This window comes from Peromyscus eremicus, chromosome 1 (genome assembly GCF_949786415.1).
Source record: "Peromyscus eremicus chromosome 1, PerEre_H2_v1, whole genome shotgun sequence".
Lineage (NCBI taxonomy): Eukaryota > Metazoa > Chordata > Mammalia > Rodentia > Cricetidae > Peromyscus > Peromyscus eremicus.
In genome coordinates, this window is record NC_081416.1 from 69,522,709 (window position 1) to 69,542,788 (window position 20,080).

General features: G+C 47.1%; 1 protein-coding gene and 1 non-coding gene across 4 annotated transcripts in view; both read left to right on the top strand.

Annotated features, from left to right (window-relative positions):
- The window catches only part of Ctbp2 (C-terminal binding protein 2), a 139,454-nt gene that overhangs the window by 21,558 nt on the left and 97,816 nt on the right, over positions 1 to 20,080 (top strand). For all 3 annotated transcript variants that reach the window (XM_059265271.1, XM_059265264.1, XM_059265303.1), the window contains exon 2: positions 18,682 to 18,785. The gene's annotated coding sequence lies outside the window, so the exon portion shown is untranslated. The remainder of the gene's footprint in view (positions 1 to 18,681; positions 18,786 to 20,080) is intronic.
- Positions 685 to 810, top strand: LOC131903210 (small nucleolar RNA SNORA28). Its single transcript, XR_009377455.1, has one exon. It is a non-coding gene; the product is annotated as a small nucleolar RNA SNORA28 (small nucleolar RNA).

Sequence of the window (20,080 nt, forward strand, 5' to 3'; positions counted from 1 at the left end):
CCCAGCTGGCTTCTTGGAGAAGGGCAGACAGCTTGCCAGCTGATTAGGGAAGCCCAGCGCTTGATCTGGACTTAGAGTTTGAAAGTTCCCACCCAGTGTGTCTGCAGTGGAGAAAACCAAGGGTGTGTTAGGTGATGGAATCTTTGAGAGGAGCCTCTTCAGAAAGGCCTCTCCTTAGATGTACCTTAAGAAACAACACCACTTACTGTTTATAAATGAGGTTCCTTCGAGGGAGGAGGTGGAAATATATCTCGTGGGTCCCTCATAGTCACGGGTTGAGTGCCCTTTATCTGAAATGCTTGGGACTAGGAGTGTTACATTTGATTTTGGAATTTTTAAACTACGCCTATACATAATGATGTGTCCGTCCCCACACCCCACACCCCCCCCCCCCCCCCCCCCCCCCCCCCCCGGTTTCTCTGTCCTAGAACTCACTTTGTGGATCAGTCTGGCCTCTATCTAACTCAAAGAGATCCGCCTGCCTCTGCCTCCCAAGTTCTGGGATTAAAGGCATGCACCACCACTGCCTGGCTGATGGAAGGTGTATATATTAATCAGGGATCTCTGGAGGAACAGAACCGATAGAATGAATATATATACACATATATACGTACCATATATACATATATTGAGTTCAAGGCCAGCCTGGTCTACAGAGCTAGTTCCAGGACAGCTAGAGCTGCAGAGAAACCCTGTCTTGAAAAACCAAAAAAAAGGGGAGAAAAAAAAAAGATTGCTATAGCAAGAAAGTCTAACCTATTCCGGTGTTCTCTTCCTCATGAGACAAGCCGTTATAAAGGCTCAAACAATATTAAAATAAAAATAAAAAATAAAAAAAAATTTACTTTATGCACACAAATATTTGCCTGCCTGCCTTTATGTATGTATGTGCACCACATGCATGAAGTTCCTATGAAGGTCAGAAGAGCGTGTGGGATCTCCTGGAACTGGGGATAGTTGTGAGCCACCATATGGAACTGGGAACTGAACCCAGGTCCTATGGAAGAGCAGCCAGTGAGTGCTCTTAACCACTGAGCCAATTCTCCAGCCCCTCTCCCCACGAGATCTTTTGCATATACATAATGAGGTCCTGAGTCTAAGTGCAGAGCTGATTAATGGTTTACCTTTCCCTGATACACAGATGTAAGTAAGTGGTTAGCCTTTCACAGTGTTAGCAGCTTGGCCCATAGAACTTTTTACCTGGGCTGTGCCAGCACTCAAAACGATTTTGAAGCATTTTCAGACTGGTGATGCTCATCATATAAATGTCATACCCCACAGACTGGGCTCTATTACCCAGCAGGCACCAGTGAAGCACGGTTAGCCATACAGAGATCATACTGGGTCTTTTGGTGCTATATAGGAACCTCAGCAGAACTTCAGATCCACTTTGTTCAGCTAAGCATGAAGGAAGAGATGTCAACAGACGTACCTTTTGCTTTCTGAAGCGGTGTATCTCACACCCAAGTCAAAGTCTTGAGGTGAAGGTATGTAGCAGTTTTAAGTCTGTGCCTTGCTGAAAATCCATGTTTAGTCACTTTTCTGGATAGCGGTTAGCTGGGCTGCATTTCTTTGTAACCTTTTGGCTTGGAGGACTGTCCCCTTTAGTCATGGTAATTACCCTTTTGTGTGATATGTAAATTGATTACTGCAGCTCTTTCTAGGGTGCAGTTTGATTATCCACCCAGCTTCCTTTTGCCTCTTATTTCAACTTATTTTTAGCACAGTCCTTGAAGTCCTGGTGTGAGACTGTCCATCTTGATGGGTTCTGAACTTGGAAGGTCATTCTCATCAGACCCATCACAACCTTGCCTCAAGACCTCTGCTGTACTCCGGTTATACATTACCGGAGTAAGAAGAAAGCAAGTACGCTTCTCAGTTTGATTTGTTTGCAAGTAGTTCAGTACGAAGGCAGGAGGAACAAGAGGGTCTGCTGGAGGTGACTGCTCAAGGCTGCCGGGGGTTATTTACAGAGTTTTGCTGACAACGAACCTTGTTTAAAGGAATTCCCTGTGAGATTTATGAAGCCCTTCCAATTTATTGTCTTTCCAAGTAAGGTAAGCAAATAAATAAGTTATTCTATTTTATTATAAACACAGCCAGTGTGAGATTAAAAAATAAGAGGAAACGGGCTCCATTTTTCCACCCAGTGTGTTTCAGGAATTTGGAAAGCATCCTGGAAAGGCCTTTTGTTTTGTTTTTGGCCCGAGCACATTGTGCATTTAGAAGATAAAGTCTGATCCTTGATGTTGGAATGTACAGTTCCCCATCCGTGAAGAGAACCGGCTGCAGCTAACTGGGGCGGGCCAGAGTGGCAAGGGCCCGATGGGGTGTTGGTCCTGAGAATAGCCGCTCTCTGTAGTCACCGGGCCACACCAGGCCAAGGGACTCGAGGCTCTGTGCTTGTTTTAGTACATACACTGTGAAAACTCACCTTGTACCGATTTTCAGAATTGCTAGGTTTCCCTTACATTTCGGTGAATCATGGTTTTGGTGACCAGTGTGTGAAGCCCCAGCTGGAAAAATGTAGATTTTTAAATAAAAGAATATGCAGATTATAATAAATAAATACATGAGACTATAATAAATAGACAGTTCTCTTCCTGGTGGTAATGTCAAGCTAAGGGATTGACCTTCCCCTCTGCCTGCTCAGGGTCCATTTGAAGTCACCTGGCTCTTACCAGACCATAGGCTACACCTGTAGTAGGAAAGCTTCTGGTTACCATTCTGGGAGGATACATGCTCTCTGTCTTTGCTCCTACATGTTGCTGGGGGAGGGGGTTTAATAGTGTTCTGGATGACATCTTGTAACACCGATGGGTTCAAGTTCCTCAAGCCCTGGCATGTAGAATATGCAGTGAGGCCAAGCGAATGCATTCCCTGCAGGAGTTTGTTTTGGAGCAGGTCAGTCTTAAGTGGGAGGCTTGGAGGTGTTAAAGGCACAATGCCCACAAGAACAGGCTTGTGGGCTTCATTTCTTATCCTTCTCGCCTGCATTAGAGAGGTGGATCTTCACTCACCTTTTGTTGAGTCATGGGGAGGGGGCAGCACAGTGTGGCCTGAACAAGTCTGACTGAGCCAGCCCTGCTGGAAAGGATCCCATCACCCTCCCAGAGGGCAGTGGACAATCAAAACCCAGCAGTAGGAACTTGGGAGTCCTGGGGGGAGGTGTCTCACACACACACACACACACACACACACACACACACACACACACATACGCCTTGAGGTCATGGGCTGCAAGGGTAGGGGCTAGGCCACAGCCCCTTTCTTTTGGTCTTCTGCCCGGGCTGCCTCATACTCCATACTCCGAATCCTCATCCCTGTGTGGACCTGAGAATCATCTGGGAAAGTTCAAAGCCCCATCCTCTCAGACTGTTAGTGGCCTAGGGAGAGACCTGCCTTGGCTAGTTTTAAAGTTTCAGGTGATTCTAATGGACCTCCAGCACAACTATAACGTTGTCCCACCAGCAAACTCTGAGTTTCACCTGAGGCGGAAGGTACCGTCACAGAGAAACCCAAATTACCTGCCTCCCAGGCTCAGCAGAGTCTGAACACAGTGGCTAAGGGCTGCTGTGAGAACTTCAACTCTTCACACGCTACCTGAGCGAGGGTATGTAATCTCCCTTGGTGTGGGCTACACAGGAGGGCGATACCATGAAACCCCTCCACTTTACCTTGAAAAGGGATACCTGGCTTCCCATTAACAGGATGAGGGGCGTCTTACATAGCTTTGCCATTATGTTAGCCCACCCCTACCCCTCAACAGGGAAATACTTATAAATGAGGCTGCTGTGAGGTAGTTGATGACAACCCAGCCAGCGCTTTTGCCCGTGAATCTCAAACCATTGTGAAGATCTGGGAGCAGGGACTGGTCCCCGTGAAGCTGAAAAGAAAAAGCAGCTGTTGCCTAGGAAACAGTTTTAGTGCTGAACTCAGGTTGGGCGAGCACCCTGGGGACGTCCAATGCTCCATCCTAGGTGGAGGGGGATGAACCCCATAAAGGGAGATGGGTGGGGGAAGGGTCATGTGCATTTTCATAGCAAAAGGGCCACTTTCTCCAGGAACTCATTCTTGGTCCACAAAAGTTGGAGGCCCAGGAGGTAGTGTTCTTGGGTAGGGAGTGAATGAGGGTAGGGAAAACTGGAGGGTGAGTTGACTGGTTCTTGACACTGAACCCCTGCAGACCTGGTTGCTGGGGTGCGGAGAACATTGTACTAGCTTATCAGGAAGCTTATCCTCAGAGGGCTCCTGCAGGTGGAAGGTCTAGAAGCATGTGGCTTCTGCCTGAGGTTACCCAGATCAACCTCAGACTCAGTTGAAACCACACCCCTGACTGCCAGTCTTGAGGGGCGGGGGCATGGGAAGCAGATGGTCCCGTATTCCCTGTGAGGTGGTCCACACCGATATTTTCATTCATTTCCTCCAGTTGGGTTGGGGCATCACAGGTGGGCTCAACTTGAGTTTCAGTCTGTTTCTGTTGTGAGCTCTTGAACAGGACACTGAGTCTCGGCCCATCTGCTTATGAGTTGGAAAGGACATGGCATTACTGACTGGGAGTAGTGCTACGTTCTTTCAGAGTCACACAGAATTTAATCGAGTACTTGGGACAGTCTTGATTTTTTTTTTTTTCTCCCATGGCAGGGGGACCCAGGACCCAGCTTTGATGTGGCTTTCTAGTCTTACCTAGAAATGTCGTTTTTAGTTTCTCATGGAATGTGGTCGTACCTTTGAATTTCTTCGTGTGTCTGCGACTTCCAGATTTCTCCTCATGCAGAATAAGCTCTAGTCTTGGGAAATGTCGTGGTGTGTGCTTGCCATAAAAGGACAGTTTTTGGGTATTGCCTTCCATACAGTGGGATCCACAGAAATGAAGCATCCTTGTCCCCAAGGCCCCCAGGTTGGGCAAAGATGCTATACTTCTGTCTTAGGGAAGTGGTTAGGCTTTAGGATTCTTTGTAAAAACAACTGGAGGAATTTGTTGCCTTATTATTTACAAGGCTGAAAATGTCATTTCAATAGATTGGTCTGGTGTTCACATACTGATTGACAGATGTTGTACAGTCATATTCAGATGTGTCCTGATCAATCTCCATACCAAAGCCTCTGTTCACAGGGAGAGGGCCTCAGCTTAAGGAGCCTCCAGCCTGCATCCCACTAGGCTGCAAAGCATATGGCTGGGGTTTCAGTGTGTGTCCCTGGCTCCTGGTTTTTTGTATGCAGCCTGCTAACTGCATACTTGTGGTCAGTTGGTTCAACTCCGGGACTTGAACTTGGGTGTTTTCAGTGCAGTGAGGGACTTGACACAGATTGTAGCATTATACAGCAAGGTGAGTAGTCTTGGTCTACCTTAGCCTTCATCTTAACACCTCCATGTTCTTCCAAATACCGTGATGCTGCCCAGGAATCCTCACTTGATGCTGATGGTCTTAGTGAGGTGGATGCCCTCTGTGTTGATAATGTGTGCTGACCCACCTGCTGCATTCTCAGTTACACACATACCAGACACCTGTTACCGGAATATGCCTTAGCAGGGGTAAGGGGTCTCGGGGCTCTGATGTTTCATGTGCAAGCACACATCAGACATCCATTCTTCACCTTTTCTGAGACAGGGTCCCATATTGAACTTGGAGCCCTGGGATCCACCTATTCTCCCCTATCCCCTCCTTGAGGGCACCCCACCCCCACATCCATACCAAGATTATGGACAGACATCTACATTTTTAGGTCTTTGCCAGGGCGTCTGAACTCAGATCCCCATGGCAAGCACTCTATGACTGAGCCATCTCCCTAGTCCTGTGTCTCAAACTCCTTCCTGCTTCAGCCACCATTCAGAGCCCAGTTCACATACACAGACCACGAGGGAGACCCTTTGAACAGAGTCATCCCTTACATTTTTTTCTTATTGGCATCCATACTCAGCAAAAAAGAGTTCATTTTTTTTTTTTTTTTTTTTTTGGAGCTGGCATTCTGAGTTTCATTTTGCACCATACCATTAGAATTTTGAGTGTCTGCTTGATTTGTGTTTATTGAAACTAAATTCATTAGGATGTGAAAATAACACTCAACAGTTTACCAAATTGGATTCTTATTTTTGATATTTTTGTACATCATTCGTTCTCACTTGAATATCATGGAATTTTGTTGAAGTGTTACAGATGAAAAATCATGTTTTAGTGGCTTTTTTTTTAAATTCGAGAGTTGATAAGAATATGCTTGGTTTGCCATTGTGGCGGAGTCTGATGTGTGAGGTCTTGGAGCTTGGCATGGTCATTTGGAGTTTGTGTGGCAGGAGGCAGCAGTGTGGAGCTTAGCCTCACGTCAGGCACTGATTCAGAGGCTGGCTGGAAACTCCCTCCCTGTCTGCCAGTGGAGTGACAGGCAGGTCTCCTAACCCTGGGGAGCCCCAGTTTTTATCTGAAGTGGGGGTTCCTTGTGTTCCTAACCTTATTGGAGGTCTTCAGTGAGAGTACTTGTATTTTACAGGTTGACAACATTTTAACATCTCTGGAATCAAATGGTCATTAAATAAATAGATCCAGTGCCATGTCTCGGCAGCAATTTTTCCTTGTTTGTGGTTTAAAGTCATGCTGGCCTAAGCTTTGTTTTATGGTGCTGAGGATGAACCTCGGGCATCTCTTGTGTGCCAGGCAAATTGGCTCCACCAGACTTCTTTTGCTTTCTATTTGGAGACAGAGTCTCAACTAAGTGTGTAACCCTCCTGTCTCAGCTTCCTTACCCTGCTCCCCTGCCATCTCTGGACCACACTGCGTGGATGGCCATTTCCTTCTGCCTCCCAGGTCCTCTAGCTTCCCCCAAGAGTCTATTGGCTTGGCTTCTGTGTGTGGAAGAGACTGAGTCTAACACACATCTGTTTACCATCTTGTGGGTTAGAGGGCCTGAGACCAGGAGGCCAATTTCTTCCCTAGAATTTCAGGATGCCTCCCCTAAAATGATGAGCCTCCACCAGGTGATTTCAGAATCTTCCCCGATGAGAGAGATAGCTAGGATTCCATTGAGGGTCACAGCAGTTGAGTCTTTTATCAGAGGATGTGCTTTTATCACAGTGTCCTGCCATCTGGCAATAAAAATGGAGTGGATGCCGCCTCGACCTTTTAGAGTGTCTGCACTCTATTTTAACTGGGGAGTTACGTGTATTTTCTCTACTTAATACTTTAAAAAGCCTCTTGGGTACTAAGAGAGGCTTGTAAGTACCGCTGCATGTGACCTACCCTGAAAAGGAAACTTCAGATTGAGAAGTCACTTTATTTAATGGCAGCCTTGTTAGAGTCACGTGCTATTTAGCAGCATCCTTCCAAAGGGACCCTGGCAGAAATAGTTATGCTCTTCCAGAGCTGTTGAGCCAAAAAGGCTGCACTGCCCAGACAAGGCTTGGATGGGAGAGTCAGGTGACCCCATGGGCTGGCTTTAACAAGACTCAAAGCCACGTGGAAACTTGTGTGTTGCCACCCTCGCATTCTGGTCCTTTTCTGGTAAGAGATCTCAAGTTTTTGTATTTTTTTACTCCATGTATTATGTGGTGTGTGTGTGTGTGTGTGTGTGTGTGTGTGTGTACACGTGTACACATGGGTGTCTTCCTCCACTGCTTTCCACCCAGAGCATACCGATTCAGCTGGATAGCCAGGTCTCTTAGAGACATTCTCTTAGAGAATCCCATCTCTGTCTCCCACTTCCCAGCACCGGGATTAAAGGCAGGCTGTTAATACTTGTTGAGCCATCAAAACTTGAGGTCTTTTGTTTTTTTGTTTTTTTTTTTAATTGTGGGTTTTTTCTTTATAGTGCATTGGTGTTTTGCCAAGGGTGTCGGGTCTCCTGGAACTGGAGTTACAGACAGTTGTGAGCTGCCATGTGGGTGCTGGGAATTGAACCTGGGTCCTCTGGAAAAGCAATCAATGCTCTTAACCACTGAACCATCTCTCCAGCCTGCATTTGCTGGTTTAAGCGGGAGCCCCTGACAGTCAAGTCTGTTCATCATAGAGTACTGCTGGTCCTTGGTGGTTGCAGTGGTCTGCGTTCCCAGGACAAGCCCTGGGCTGATGAGTGAATGGTTCACCTAACGAGCTGCTGAGGTTTCTGTGGAATATCAGCCGGGTAACTCTTTACCTTTGGCTACAAGTGTCAATCTACAGCAAGCCCGGCTCAGCCACCCTAGGCTCTCCTGCCAGCACTGTACACTCCACCTCTGCCCTCTGCTCCAACCTGGTCTTGGCCACATTACTGGGATGCGTTTCAGAGCTCAGCTTCACCTAGAATAATTCAGCTTCCTGTCATGTAAAGGAAGTACTAATGGGCTGCAGTGGGGATTGGTTGAGAAAGAGCAGGCACGTGACCTATGTTGGTCATCAGTGTGCCATCAATGAGTTCTGACAGGTACACTTGCATCTTGGACCCCATCAAGATAATAGAACTTAGCTGCTCCATCCAGAAAGTCCCCTGGTGGCCTTGTCTGGACCTCTACCACCTCAGGCAATCACTTTTTTTTTTTTTTTTTTTTTTTTGGTTGGTAGGTTTAGCTTGGTTTTCCCAACAAGATTAGTCTTGCTTGTTCTAGGATTTTCTATATAATACCGCATATGTATATTATATGCAATACACATGCAAACACACAGTATCATGTGCATTGGCATGGTGTATACTTTTTCCTTCAATCAACACATTTTCAAGTGTATGTAGTCGCAGGCTAAGCTATGATATTGGGACCCCATGTCAAAAAAGAAAAAGTCAGATGTTTTGTAACCCACTTACTGGAATTCTGGCTTTCTGCTTGGCTGGATTGGGGAGCAAGTCCAGGTCTCTGACTTATTCCTTGATCTGCCCTTAACAAGATGGTTTCAGGGTGTGCACCCTTTTTTCTGTTGGAAGTAGGGTGTGGAGTCTCTGCTGGGAGAGAGCACGCTCACTTTTCCTGCTTATTCTGTGTGATTGGCTCTTCCCTTCTTTTTCCTGCTGCCTCGCCCCATCAAAATGCTAGGCTTCCCAGTAAAGCTTCCTAGAGGAAGCATGACAGTCTTGTTCCTGAGGTCTGCCTGGGGACTTTACTGAGGCATGTTTTATAGGGTTACCAGAGAGACCTTGAATGGTTTCCATTTTACTTATTTATAGCCTTCCTCTTTCCAGAAACCACTCTGAGGACTTAACATACAATGCTAGGTGGGCGTGGCGGTTCAGGCCTGTGATTCCCCACACTGAGGTGGAGACATGTGATTGGTGTTCTGATGTACATATGCGATTTGATCCTCCCCTTCCCCCCAAAGCATTGCCAACACAGCCACTTATCTAGGGTTGCATTTCCACAACCTCAGCTTGTATCTGTAAGTCAGAAGCACAGTATTGAGGGAAGGGGTGTGGTGAGGAGCCCCTTCTAGGGTCATTTGATTCCAAGTAGGATTTGAGAACTAGTCCAGTTGATGGTTCCATTCAGTGTTCCAAAAAGCCAAGTGTCGCAGCTGATGCTGCCTGGGAGGGAGCTGAGGCCCATTGCTACCTTAACAGAAGGCTGTAGCACGCATCACTGGCCTGGGGAAAGGTCAGGATTCCGCATTCCAAGCACAGTTTCCATTGAAGGTGTGTTACACTGTGGAACGGTCAAACCATCCAATGAACATACGCTCATGAGCTATGTGTGAATATTAGACGCCATTTGATTCACGGGTTGATGGCAAGGTCAAGTGTTGGAATGCTGGTGCCTGGGAGAGGAGGTGGTGACTTCTGCAGGGTGGAGACAAGCACTGGAGCCTTCATAGGGAAGGATCAAGTGCAGGGCTTGTGGATTGGGCTGATGGGCCTGGCCCTGTCGTGCGTTCCAGCTCATCTACAGCTCTCGATGCAGCTAGCTGTGGATGTACCAAACGCCAGTTTTCAGAATGCATTACTAAGACATAGTCCTGCACCATGAGAGGGCCTTGCCACTCAGGAAAGGAAATTTGCCAGAATCCAAAAGAAGAGAGCTCTCCTCCGCCTCTCTGGCATTTGTACACGCTGGAATCCGCTTTGGCTGTTAAGTTTCATGACGGCCTGTTTAGAACTTGAGTGAGAATTTTGGGGGTAGTTGTTACTGTTCTTTCCTCCCTCCTGTCCTCTCTTTCCTTCCTTCCTCCTTTCTTCGTCCTCTACTCTCCACTTGTGGTTGTTTTAGAGCAGTACTTACTCTTGGTATTCCCATGTGTATCTGCGACTGAATCCCCCCCCCCCCCACCTCCCAAAGCATTCCCACACAGCCTTTGAGGCTCTTTGCCACGAGGCAAAGTATATAGTCTATACTAACCTCCCAATTCTTGATCCTCTTGCCTCAGTCTCTCCTGAGTGCTAGGATTACAAGTCTGTGCCATGACTGCCAGCTAAATCCTGTTACCTTCAAGATGACTGTGCTTGGTGACTGGTTAGTTCCCGTTCAGGGTTGATGAGTGACTTGCTCCCCTGGTTCTCCCTGAGTTCCATAGGGAAGTATGCCTACCTAGCCCCTCCCCCTCCATACTAGTCTGTGTAATTGGCTCTCTTATGGTGTGTAATCCAGTAAGCTCCACTCCAAGTGCTGCTTTTCCTTCAGAGGTGAAGGTATCTGCATCTGGGTTGGGTTGGGTGTATTGGTTGTTCACTTCTGCCCAGACACCTCACATTGCCCTTAGGCATGCAGTTGCTGGCTGAGTTGGTTCACCTTCCTCCAGAAGCTTGGGTGGAAAACACTGAGAGATGGTAGCAACTGAGCCGTGGTTTCTACCTGGTCTTTCATCATCCCTCTCTACTCCTTTCCTTTCATCTCTTGTGGCTCAAGATGATCAGATACTGGTCCTTGCCTTGATACATGCTGTGTACTTTTGTGACCCTGCTTGTCACCTGTGTTTAACTAACTTGAAGTCATCTGACCTACGTTTTGTCCCCTCTGAGCACTTCTGTGAGCCAGGTGCTAGGGAACCTGACTGCCTTTGCTGAAGTTGTAGCGGGAATGTTGCTACTGATGGACACGGCTCTTCCTGTCCCCGTGGTTAGAAAGATGGAATAGTGGTCTCTTCAGAGTTCCCCAAACGCTTGATGCCGGCAAGAGGAGGAAGGCTGGGGCATAAGGCTTATTTGTCTCGAAGCGTTTTAGAAAAAAAGATAGCTGTGCTGTGTTTAAATATAGCATGGTGTTTGCTACCGGGATGGCAAATAAGCAATTGAATATGTAGGTCATTGACTTAGGAGAATGAGTTGGGAGTTTTCCTTGCATCTGATTAACACTGTCTTACAATTGGGCCATCAACGTTATGCCAAAATTGGGTTACGCAGAGTTCAGCAAGCCATCTGGGTGGGGGAAGAACTAGAACTCAGCAGAGGGCACCTTTGCCCTCTTAAGGTATGAAGAGTGTGGCTTGGTGTCAGGCCCTGTGGTTTGCAGCCAACTGCTGTGGCGCTTACTTCGCTGAACCAAGAGAGCCTGTCCTGGGGAGGAGGGATGCCTCTGTAGGGCTTCTAAGCACATCCAGCATAGAAGCCCATCCACTCGGAGAGAGGAGGAAAGGGCGCTACTTAAGTCAGGATAAATGCCAGCGGTGTATTTTAATACAGTCTTGATTCAGAGCACACTGTTTGGAATTGCATATTTAAAAGGAAACTGCCATCTCCTTTTGAAGGTATGTGACATTTAAAAGATCTGTAGCAGAAGATTGGTTTGACAGCTTCGAATTACATTTGAAAGAGTTTTTCTTGTAAAAAAAAAAAGAAAATGATTACTTCTATTTTAAATGTCATCACAAAGACATAAACATGTTTAATCAAATTATATATTTAATTTATGTAAAATGTAATTTTTATTCATGTGGAAGATTCATGGGTGTTTTTTTCCCAGCAGCTTTGAAGCCAAGTGAGGCTGGTGGTTGGAAAGTGGCTCACTTATTCAAGAAAACAGCCTTTTAAGGTTTCATCAAAATCTAGGGGGGGGAAGGAGTATTAGTATTGAAATCCTTTTTTGGTCCATACACCTTACGTCACCAAGCGTTTGGGGGAAAGAGGTATTTTCTTGATGTTGCCTGGCGATAGTGAGGATAAACTCTGGAGGGATGAATCGGGGAAAATGCAAGCCCGAAGACAATGGAGGCGGACATAGCAAGGACGCTCCTGTAATTTTCTTCTTCTGGATTCTTTGAATCAGCAGGGAAGTTACTGTGAGTCCTAGCGCTCCGCTCCTTAAAAGGGGAGGCAGCGAAGATGTGGGAGGACAGACCTTTTGCCTGGAATAAAAAGGCTGACACAGAGGCTGAGGCCACCAACTGGGTCCCTGAGTTGCTTGAGGAACTGGCATAACCGTGGGTCTGCTCTGGGCCAGGCAGCTCCACTGACCCTGGCGATCTGTTGGAACACTCCAGTTCCAGAACTTTCTTTGAGTGAGCTGGGCATTGGAAGCCAGCCAGCCCAGCGTACACACGGTGGCTGGGACACAGTTGTAGCCAATTCCAGCCTGCTGTCTGTAGTTTCGTTTTCAGCCAGGCTGGATCAGGGACTTCTGATCCCAAGGGGGCCCACTCACCCAGCTGCTCCAAGAGCTTATTTTCTTTCTTCCCAGGCCCCAGGTCAGCAGCCTTCTTCTGTCAGGTGTGGCTTGCAGGGTGACTGGGAAGTAGCATCTGGAAGGAAACAAGCCAGACCTGCTTTTTTGGGAAGTGCCAGCTCCAGTGGAAGAAGGTCAGGGTTCAGGGAGCTGTGTGTTCTTACAGGCCAGGTGCCAGAAGGCTGCGACCCCAGTCCAGTGCCTCTGTCTGTCAACAGGAACCTCCCTGGTTTCTCTGTGTCTGCCTCTCATCTCAACCATCAGAGGAGTGGAATTATAGTTCTTGCTACCTCTCTGGCCTTATTTTGCTTCTGGGGATTTAAACGTAGGTCTTCACGTATGTGTGACAGTTTTTTTACTCGCCGAGCCTTCTCCCCAGCCCTATTGTTAGATTCACATATAGGTGTAGCAGAAGTAATACCCTGAGATGGCAGCTTCCTCCCTCCCGCCTCTCTCTCCCCATTGGTAACAGTGTCCTAGCCTGGAAAGAGACACTGGTATATAGCACACATCCTGTGCAGGTTCTCCGTGGGACTTGCATGGTGCTCAGGGGAACTAGAAGTCTTTATAGCCCCTGCACACCAGTCCCATTTCTCAGATGTTGCAGTACGGTTTTTGTGTCACCATGATTTGGGTAAGAAGTCTTCTTCCTCGTGTGTTTCTACACAGAATACAGTGACTAGTAAGCAACAGATCCTGTCGAAAGGATTGTTAGGTTCCAGTGTTAGGTAAGGTTCCAGCAAGGGGTGCCGACCTGCACAACTCCAGCCTGGGCTGTTGGTGTCTGTGGTTCTTCAGGTAGAGGTCACATCGGCCTCCATCTTGAGCATGCTTCAGTGAGGTTGGTGAAAACAGCACATCCTGGGAATCTAATTTCACAGAAAATATTTGAATACTGTTTGGCTTTTGAGACCCTTTGTATGTCTAGCTAAGGCTACCCTTGAACTTGCTATTGGGCTCCAGTTAGCCATTTTGAACTCACAGCCCACCCCCGTCTAAGCCGCCTTGCAAGTATTTGGATTACAGGGATGTACCACCACACCTGGCTCAAGCTGTTTCTCAGCCACGCCCGCACTGACACATTGTGTGAATGAGGATAACATTTAGCATTTACAAATTGCTGTCCTCACGAATGCCAGGGTTCCACGGCTGTCTCTCTCCACATCTTAGGGATAATTGACCACTGCAGTTCTGACTTCTGAATTGAAATTTCCAAGAGGAAGGGCATCATTTCGTAGTAGCTTGAACTCTGTGAAGGACACTCCGTTTCTTTCATAATTTACTGTGCTATACTGCAGCTATTTTAAGGACTCACATCCCAAGTCGGGGTCCAGGTGGCTGGAAAATGAGACAGGGACAGCCTGGGAACCTCTGTTCCCAGCTTCAGCTCCGGCCCTTCTGATCTGGCCACTTGCAGCATTATCTTGATGTCAGGAAACACATGCTCTTTGCAGAACAGGGAAGCACACAGGGAAGAAAATTAAAATGAATAATGAATAACTGTTCCATTATATATTTTAGAAAAATCACTTTTAATCGTTGCATGGAGAAATAACACTTTAGATTTTTTTCTGTCTCATGCATATATGTATACATTAAAAGATGAAATTCACTAGAGAATATTTTTAAATAAAAAAAAAACTGAATGTGTTCTGTATTTCATTTTCCATTTGACCTATTGGTATTCCTATATCTTTATGTCTTTTGAAGTGTTTGAAATCCGTATCATCATAACATACGGTATAAGTCACACAGTAGCCCTGATGTTACCTAACGCCTCCTGCAGTGACGTTTTACTTTCCTGTAAGTATTGACCACTTGTCCCATTATTCCTCAGTAACAGATTAGGGATAGCGTATTGGTTTCAGAGATGGTTCCAGAGACTAGATGAGCGGTACTCTGCCCTGCAAACTCCTCAAAGCCATGAGCATTCATTTTCCCATTGTGCCTTCCAAACATTAATGCAGAAGCTTATGATGGTGTCCAGCCTCCATCTTGTTATAATACCAGTCTGTGCACCAAACATCTGGAGACATCTGTGCTGACTACCCTGGGCCCCTTGTCTTTTGCTCAGCTGAGTGTTGGTGGGTGCCTAGTGCCGAGGCTGGCTCGTAGATAACATTCCACTACCTCTGGTGGACAGGGTGTACTAGCTGGTTCAGTCACTGCCAGTTCAACCTAGGCTTGTATCTACTTTTTCCAGCCGATTCTTTAATCTCTTAATGTGGAGCTTGCTCCTCATTGGTCACTTTGGTCTGGTTACTGTTTGGAATGATAGGCCAGAGAGGAGACACCATTCAGTGGAGTTTGGGTAGAGGTTGAAAGGGGCCCTGGTGAGTTTTTTGGGGATGGGTCAGGCTTCTTTTAGGGAATTCTGATCAGCTGACAGACTTTCCTCACATCCCAGTTTCCAGTGAAGGTGGTTGTACAGTCTACAGTCCACCCAGTACCTATGGACACTGCCTCCCACCTCATCTCTGGGAGCCTGTGCTCAGATTGCTCACAGTAGCTTGTCTTCTGTCTCCTGGCAAGCTGGGCAGTTTGGGGTGTGGGAACTCGGCTTGAGGTCACAAAATGACATCGCTGTGTGAGTTGTCGCTCATGGGTCTAACTTTCATTCCTTTTAAAAAACTTTGGTCATCACCAGTCCTGAGTAACAGATCCCAATAATCAAGGGACATCCAGTGACCTCCAAGACACCCCACCTGCTATCCCTGTACCCTCCATGAGCCAGTGAGATTGGGGTGCTCCTGCCGCCCAGTGCCCCATCAAGGTGAGGCTCCCAGGGTAGTGCTTCCTGTCAGGTAGTCCGTGGAGACACAGCCGAGGCTTGGGCATTTTCCTCTCCTTACTCAGGTAGTTCCAAGGCTTGCTTTACAGTTTTCACTAGTAGTGGAAAGCAGTTCTCACGTCACGGCTGTTGAGGCTATTCACATTCTTTTTTTTTTTTAACCCCTTTTTTGTTCAAAACAGGATTTCTCTGTGTAGCTCTTGCTGTCCTACTACTCTGTAGTAGACCAGGCTGACCTTGAACTCAGAAACCCACCTGAGTGCTGAGATTAAAGGCGTCCACCGACCCTCCCAGATGGCACATGTTCCCCATGTCGGATGTGGGCTGCTTATTCTGCCCTGCGGGGGACATTATTGTGTGCATGGCTTTTCCCCATGGAACGACTTCATACCTCCCCTGGCTTCATACCAATGAGCCAGGCCTTCCTGGAGTAGGCTTGTATTCAGTGGGCCAGTTACATGATACTCAGGGTAGTGATGCAGGAGCCATGACAGCCCCAGGGCCTGGATCACCATGGGACCCAGTAGAAGAGGCTGTGCCCCTCCAGCCGCTGTCCCTTGCACCACATTGAGTTCTGGATGTGCTGTCAGACCCTCAGCAGCCCCAAGTGTGCACATCCCTTCTCCCTGCTCACTCAGCTGGCATAATTCCCGTGGTGCCCGCTGCTCAGTTCTTGCCTGTAGTTCAGTGTGCAACCTCACTCGCTGTCCCCGCTCCCAAGTGGAGGAAGAGGTAGGTGAGCGTTAGTTAGGCTGCTCCCCCCCCCACCCCAGGTGGTAGGTAGATCTTGCTGAGATTAGATGGCCAGAAAGATGGAGGACAGGGCTGCCAGGCAAGCTTGTACTGAGGCTGCTTGGGATCCTGGGGTCGCCGAGTTAGGAACGGTGGTGATCTTCATCAGCGAAGTCATTTCTGTGTCTGGCCGTATACTCCTGGAAGTTCTTAGAGAAACCTGCCAAGAAAATTTCCCCTGGTGCATCCTCGGGGCACGACTCATGCTGCACTGTCAGCAGGTATCTGCTGAGACACGGATCTGAATTCAGAGGTGGGTGTTCTGGAGCCCCGCTCTCTGTAAGTACCTCCTCCAACCTTCAGGTAACAGTGGTGCCAGCTTCAAAGATTCTGACGCTTTTCCAAGCCCTTGAACGTTTTTAATCCACTAAAGAAGCTGTCACCCTTTGCTCGGCTGAAGGCTGCAGGCTCTTCCGAACCCCCAGCTTGAAATTCCACGTGAAGCCCCCTTGAAGGCACAGCTGCGATTCTGTACTCACTTTTAGTATGGACTGTCTCAACTGCAAATAAAGCCTGTGTCCATCACCCACTAAGATTAAGCAAGGGTAGAGTTTCTTTGTTTCCTTCAAGTCTTGGTTTATGATTGAGAAACATTACAGTCTGGGTGCACTTTACCCACTCAGTTTCTTTCTTTTCCCCCTTATTTCTAAAAGGGTTAGTATTGTCAATCAAGTGGGTATGTAATTTCCTTATCCTTTGGGAGGTTTGTTTGTTTGTTTTGAGACAATCTCACTTGGTAGCCAAGAATTCAAAGAGATACAGAGAACACATGCCTCGGTATCCTGAGTGCTGGGATATAAGATGTGTACTACTACACCTGGAAAAAAAAAATATATATAATATATATGTATGTATGTATATATGTATAGTGTATGTACGGTAGAAAGCGAGAGAGATCTTTTCTCCTGAGCATATCATTGACAATGGAAATGAGAATCCTGTGGCACTTTCAGGACAAGCCATAATTATCAGCTATGTTGATAATTAATACTCGATTCCCTCCAATGTTCAGAAAGGAGGATATTGAACATCGGCTAAAGTCAGAAGGGAAGGAGTTAGAGAAGGTACCTGTGAGACAGCTTTTAAAAGTGTATGGAAGTTTGTCAGACGAGCACTGCTACCTCAGAAGGATGGTTCTTTGGCTGTGATGGATGCTTCTGTCATTGCTCTAGACTACTCAGAGGATGTGCACGTCCCTCTCTCTGTTCCTGACACTTGAGAGCTTGGAATGTCTACCTTAAACCACCTTCCTGAAACTGGGCTGTTTGGGTTGTAAGGTGTGTGTGTGGGTGTGTGGGTGTGCGGGTGTGCAATGGGCAGTAAACTTCTCTGCCTGTTAGCCAGGCCTCCTCCTTTTAAGTGAGGAGAGCTGTATTAGGAGATTAGGGCTGTGCACGCCTTTAATCCTAGCATTCTGGAGGCAGAGGAGCTCTGTGACTGTGAGGCTAGCCAGGGCTAGCTACACAGTGGGATCCCTGTCCCTCTTTGTCCCCTAAAATTGTATGGCTGGAAAAGTCAGGGCTAGCTGGGAAGCTAGTGATTTCATGGCTTTCGTTGGTGTGTGGATTTTTTGTTTGTTTGTTTGTTTGTGGTGATGGGGAGTATATATGTTAACCAAATATTGGAATCCAGGTTAAGTGGTGAGATTGGGGGAGGGTGGATTGGAGGCAACAGTTCATGAATGTAATGTGTGTCCCTCACCCTTCTAGCGGGGTGCTTTCATATGTGGGCTCTGTAGTTGCGTAGCAACCCACACTGGTGGAATTCCATCTTCATGGAAAAGCCATAGAGAAAGACACCTGGCCATGCTTGTGGGCCAGATGTTGGCTTTCTCCCTCGGCCACAGGACTGACTTCACTGCCCACCCCTGCTGCTGCTCTGCCCAAATGGGAAGCAGGTCAGGTGACTGGGATGGTACCATATATTTCCCCCACCTGGGTTTAAATGAATGTGAGTGCTGCTTAATGCAGTACCTAGCCTCATACTGCATTTGCCAAGAAAGTGCGATTTTTATTGAACGTTAGGATTGAATTCTTAACTGGGTAATCAATTTCAGTAGTGAGTTAAAATGCCTTCTATTAATGGACAGCTGCAGCCGTTCCTCCGACTTCCAGAAGATTAGCAGTTGTCAGCATTTATGCTAATAGCACTTATAAACCAGCGCTTATGAAATGCACTTTATTATTCTGTATCTCTTAGAACACTTGCTAATACTTTTTACTTGAACGTATTGATTATTTGGTCACTTGGTGTGCTATGTGGCCCTGTGAAGGAAGCCAAGGGACGTTTTCACGCCGATGACACCATCACCTCTCTGGTTTTGCACTCTTGGCTTCATGTCAGAGAGGATGGAAAGGGTCCATTTGTTCTGGTGCTCCCCTGTTTAATTTGATCTGCCGTGCAGCTACAGCAAGACAAATAGTATTTTTAATGAAACCATTTAATAACCTGGTAGCTTCGAGTGGAAGGCATTGGAAAAACGCAATTAAAGGATGGCTGGGGGTAAACAGAAGCGGTGCTTCTTCCTCACTGACTCGGCTCATTGTGTTTTCAGGGTTTCAGCACCGTCGATGGTTGTAAACCGATGAAGCTGCACCCCCTTACAGAGACGGACAGCCCATCAAGTGCGCTGTAGAGTTTGTGGACGCGTTTATATCGGTGAGTTACTGTGAAACATCTCCAGGTAAAAGTTGAGTTTTCTAAAATCCCTTTTGGAAGGTGTTTTCAATTAGCAGATGACTATGGATCGCTGGCGGCCTCTGGGTGCTTCCCTGGGATGTCTCATGGCAGGATCATATTGATTGTCTTTCAATTAATTGCATCTGGTATTTTCATTTATCAAAGCAAAATACATGTAATTAACTCTGAAGCACTACAGTCCAGTGGCGAGAGATTCCTGCTGCTGCTTCTCTGGAGATAAGTCAGCAGAAATTATCCTACAAGGAAACTGGAGTCAGGATGGAAATAGTTGTAGGACTTCTCGACGTATTAATTAGAAGGAATAAAAATGAATTAGGGAGATGGTTTCTTGCCGTTCAGTTACTTTGTGAGATGGTAGATGGATGTCCTTAAGAAGGCAGCGGCTGGCCGGCCATGGCAGTAGTGCTTATGCTTTTGGAGTTCCAGCCTCAAGGATGTCTTGTGATCTAATGATTTTTTTTTCCCCCCTGAGGGAGTCAATGGGGACTGTGGGTGTAGGTGGAGGGGGCATGTGGCAGAGAGAATATTGATTGGGCATGGCGCAGTCCTGCACTAGCAGCAAGGTTTAGGGTTTTTAGTTTACTCTTAACATGCTTTTTGCCGTCGTACACAAAATCTGGGTCTTGCTCAGAAGTCTCAAAGTGTCAACTTCTGCAGTGGGATTGATTCCTGCCGTGCCCCACCCCCCACCCCTGCGCTTTTAAAAAATACATATTTCCCCCTTGAACTAACAGTGTCGTTCAAAAACGGGGAGTCAATCGTGAGCTTAGCTCATTATTCTTACTGTATAGTTTAGAGGTTCGAGCTGTGGTCAAGATGGTCACAGCTGGATTATAGCCGGCTTTCTCAGCTTCCAGGAGCAGCAAGTGGTGACCCCCGGGGGACCAAGCTGAATCTCAAGTGTGAACAAAATGGCAGAGGGAGGTTATAGGGTTGTAGATTGAGAAAGGTTCCGCTTGGGTGGCTTCTTTCTCATGGAGCAAGGCCAGGGGCACAGCAGCGTAGCCAGGCAGTCCTAGGCTTGCAGATGTCTCCCCAGCTTAGTGCCTGTCAATAAGGAGCTTCATTTTGGGGTGTTGGAGGAAGGAAGAGAGTATGTGGGTTGAGATGCCCCTGTCCCCTGCCTTGCATTTGACTGTAGAGACCTTTGATAAAGTTGGCAGGTGCTCACATTGGGCACTTAATGCAGGAGTGCTTGGTGGTCTTTGGACAATTACCAATCTTAGCATTGGGGTGGGGGTGGTGATGGACTT